This window comes from Arvicanthis niloticus, unplaced genomic scaffold, assembly GCF_011762505.2.
Source record: "Arvicanthis niloticus isolate mArvNil1 unplaced genomic scaffold, mArvNil1.pat.X pat_scaffold_429_arrow_ctg1, whole genome shotgun sequence".
Lineage (NCBI taxonomy): Eukaryota > Metazoa > Chordata > Mammalia > Rodentia > Muridae > Arvicanthis > Arvicanthis niloticus.
The window spans coordinates 17,703-22,530 of NW_023046069.1; positions in this window are offsets into that span (position 1 = coordinate 17,703).

Sequence of the window (4,828 nt, forward strand, 5' to 3'; positions counted from 1 at the left end):
CCATTCATTAGTGATGTAATACATCTGCACACATTTCTTCTCTTGAAGTATCACCTCTGGGTCTTGTGGAATAGGCCTACAACCCCAGATACTTGGGAGATAGGCAGGAGTTTAAGGCTAGCCTCAGCAACTTAGCAAGATCCTGTTATAAAAATAAAAAAGCAGCAGAGGTCTGGGATAGACCTCTGTTAGGGCAGTTACCTAGCATACATGAGGTAGTAGGTTCAATCTGATCTCAGCACCCTTTCCCCAAATGCAAGCATTTGGTTACACAAGGACAGCAAGATAAATGTTTGGTTCACTCTATTTTTTTTTTTGCCATTTCTCAAAATAATGTGTTGGTTTTAAGCTCCCCCAGAGACCACCACTAAGGTTTATTTTAGTCTTTGTGTGTTCTAGTGAATTTGTGGATTTAAACAATTTGGTGTGAGCTCGGTACAATTTTGGCATCTTTATTGATGCTGAAACAATACTGTCCCCGACCAGTGGGAACCAGTTCAATCATCTGTCTTGTCATTTGAAACCAACTCAGAAATAGTTTATTATCTTTGATTTTAAAATGAGTTCCCCCCCACCCCCGACTAAGTCTGGTGGTTCAGGCCTATAATCCCAGCTGCTTTTGAGGCTGAGGCAGGAGGATCACAAGTTAAAGGTCTGCCTGGGCTATAGTCAATTCAAGGCCAGTGGTCAGTTTACTTGAGATACTTTATCAAAGGGTAAGAAGAAGCTTGAAGTTGTGGTTTAGCTGGAGTACCTGCCTAACCTGTACAGGGCTCGAGGTTTAATCTCTAGTACACACACACACACACACACACACACACACACACACAGGAGGAACAAGAAAGTGAAGGCAAGTGCCTTTTCTCCAAGGATTCTTGCCTTATTTTCTCCCTGTCACACAAGGTGTTTCAGAGGCTGCGATAGAGACAGCTCTGATGGACTTTCTATTAGGACAGAAAGGCCTGAACATTTCCAGAAGGTCAAATTGCTTGGCATAGATTTGTGTTTTTCCCTGAGATAAATTTGGAAAAATTGACCACATAAGAGCACACCATTACCGCATCTGCAAAAAGCAGTGGACTCGAGAGGTGACACCTCATCATGAATCACTGTTTTCTTGTGGGTGACAATTGAGATGGAATCTCATTTTTGTTAATAAAGGGGCCGAAGACACTGTGATTTCTGAGCTGGTTGAGTCTGCATCTGGGAGATCCAAAGATGTACAGGTTCTCAGAATGTGGGGTCGAAGTTCCCGCCGAGTCTGGGAACTAATCTGTCACTTGGGAAGGCTCAACAGGGGGCCGAGGGACCACCCGTGTGTCGCAGTCTTGTCCAAGATGTGTGAGGAGTGACGCTAACAGAACTTTTTTCCAACACATTTTGAGCTCAAAATAAGATGTTACACAGAGCAACAGCTGGCTTCACCTTTTCTTTGCCAGGGGCACTACTGTACCCAGAACTCTCCCATTTAATTCTTTATCCAAATGAATACATGGGCCAAAAAGCTCTGTTGGATTGGGGGGATGGCTCAAAAGATAAAGTTCTATGAAGCATGAGGACAGTAACTGGAATCCCTGGAAAACAGGGAAATGCTGGATGGGCAAGGCAGCCCACCTGCAATTCCAGCCTCAAAAAGCAGAGACAGGGGATCTCCAAAGCCAACTGACTAGCAAGACTGGAGTTATAGGTGAGCTCTGGGGTTGAATGAGAGAGCCTACCTCAATAAGTAGGCAGAAGGAATCATGAATGCTTTGTGATATTAACCTTGCACCTCCGCATACATGCATACCCATGTGAATATGCATCTGTACCCACACCCAATACAGGTCCACACACATGTAAATATGTATATACACATGAAGAAAATGGGGAAAGAAAGCTGTCAGTTTCTCAAGTCTCTCCTCTCTCTCTCTCCTCTCTCTCTCTCTCTCTGTGTGTGTGTGTGTGTGTGTGTGTGTGTGTGTGTGTGTGTGTGTGTGTTCATAGCTTCCAGGTTTCTTAATGGGCCTGATATTTGTTCCTGCTGTGTCAAGACTAATGCAGGCTCCCCTGACCTCATACCTTGGCTGATGGTGCTGGCTACGACAGGGATGGGTAACTGAGCTTTTTCTGTGTGCCAGGCTGTTCCAAGCAGGCATGCATAGCTCTGTTCACTTAAGACCCAGTCAGCTCTCTTCTACACAGTGACTTGCTGACAGGGCTTCCCAGCATGGAATTTGCCTCCTGTTGTGGTTGGCTCTTACACACCTTGAGAGGAATCCTTTGGAAATCTGAGTTGGATTGTGTCACTCTCAGAGACCTTCAATGGCCTTCTGCCATACTGTGACTGACAGATAAAACTCAGTGGTCCACAAGCCCCTTACTAGATGGCACCTCTACATTAGCCATGTTTTGGGGGAGCTAGTCCTTCACTCTGTCAGGCATTCTTTCAGAATCTCTGCCTGGATGGCTCCCTTTCAGTCTGCTTCTTTCCATGTCTATTCAGACGCCACTTCCCTGATGAGCTGTCTGTCTGTCGTCACTCTCTATGGAGCCCTTCCCTCCATCCCCTCAGTGTAGCCCCTTCCTCCTCAGCATTTCCACCAACTGCTACTATGCAGTCTCTTCATTATCATCTGCCTCCACTTTCTGCGACGTGAACGCATGACAATGCCACCTTTATCTGTATCCCAAGCTCTCAAGACAGTGACAGGCACACAGTGATCAGTACATATGAGCTGAGTGAATGGTGGCTCTTAACGCCACAGCCTCAATGATGCCACTTTCTCCAGCTGTACAGACAAAGACGTCAGGGCAGGGCTGCTGCCTTCCATAGCTGACACTGTCCAGGATCTCACAGCAAGTAAATGGGAAGATGGGTGGACCCATCAAGCTACCATTGGCCACCAAAGCTGTGAGCCACAGGCTATCCCATGCTCGTCCCCTCTCTGCCATAGCATTTTCAAAAAGATGTCATCTTTCTCTGCAGGATCTGGAACTGCCTGAGATCTGCCAAATTGCTATTTGTTTCTCTGCTATGGAATTCTAGCATCACAAAGCAGAAGACAGCCAGAGGCCCTGTGACCTCCACAATTAGTGGTCCATTCTATATGCACAGGGCCCTGTGGGCAGTGACTCTTCAGGATGTCCCAGCATGGCGGTGCTCCTGTGCTCCATTGCCACAGAGACGTCTGCTAAACAGAGCGCTAGGTGGAAGCTGAAAGCATTGAAAAGTCATCCCTGAGACCCTTCACATCCCTATCCCAAAGACTTTGAAGGTGTGAGGTCAGAGGGAAGAGAAGGCCTGAGAGGAACGACCTCACCAGGCTGCAATTTTGATTTGATAATGTCATTTTAACATCAAAATGGCCACTGATGTCTCCTCTCTTACCCCACTTTTTTTTGCTTTCATTTTAAAAATCCTATTTCTAGGCTTATCCTCAGAAAGAGCATTGACTTTTTATGTGTAGTTCTGTGAATCATGGTACACAGTATGACTACCACTCCCCAGAGTATCCTTTGAGCTATTATAATGAAGTATATCCTTTCCAACTTCCTCCCACTGGCAATTCCCAGTAGCCTTTCCATCCATCTGGTATTCCTTCATCCAGAATGTCTCAGAAATGGAAGCCTATGATATAGAGCCTTTTGGATCACATGATAAACATTGTAACCTTGTAAGAGACTATCAAATTGGCTTTGTGGAGACCACATTCTTGCCACTAGTCCTCACCAGCACTTCATACACTATTCAGAAAAATCTTTTACGCTATGCTAGGCATGTCATAGCAGCTGATGAAGAATGGGGAACACCTTTGTGCTTACTGATCACCCCTGTGTCTGTGTTGATGATGTGTCCAAATGCCTTTATATCAAAGATGTTGCCTCTTCTATTTGTGTCAGACTGTTGTGTGTCCCAGGCATTCTGCTGCCTTCTCTGGGGATCCAAGGCCTGAGTGCTGATTTAACATTGCTCTTTTGAGAATCTTGACTATGTGCTGGAAAGCTGGGGGTGGACGCCTGTTATCTAGAACTAAGAACCGCAGCAGCTGTATTCCAAATTTAGTAACTGAGAAAATTCTTCCAGGCTGTCTACTCCAATCCCATTTTCTGCTTCTTAAAAAGGAGCCAACGGGAGTGCAGAGAGGTTGTGCTTTGCTCACATCTCACAACTAGAGGGCTGGTGAATTAGACCAAGAACTTCTACCAACTAACTTGATCTTTCAACATCCCAAGAGCTTGTTACTGTAGGCCTCAGGCACTGTGCAACATGTGGTCCTGGTCCCTGAGAGGGTTTGAGAGAGAAAAGCAAGGCAGGAACATTTGAGAGAGGGAAGATACATGTGGCTGTCCTAGTGGCTTGCCACCCTGGAGGAAACAGAGAGAAGACAGCTTTGGTTAAGCCAAACTTCTAGGAGGGAGGGCATCTCAGGGTCGAGTTTGGAGAGAAACCCAAGATCAAGGTTATGACTGTGAAAATGTAATCTCATCAGGAGCACGTGTACCTGGTGTGGAAATAGTATATAGGGCAATGGTCAGTTTTCCTATTTGGTAATAGCCCCGTGAGTCTCCAAATGAGTTTCTGTTTGGTTGCCCTTATGATACTTTCTAGCGCTGCTTTGACTGTGTTTTCTCCATTGCCTTGTTTTCTGGGCCTCTCTAGTGGGGAGCACCTTGGTGACCCCCTCCTTCAGTCCACACTGCAGCTGCCAGAATTTAAATCCAGCGAGCAGCTTCTCGGATTTGCTTCGAGTTGAAATCAATATTTGCTGAGAAGAATGCATCTTAATTTCAGTGGCCAGTTCTCTGGGCGAGAATTGCTCTAAAACAAACCTCCAAACCCACAGAC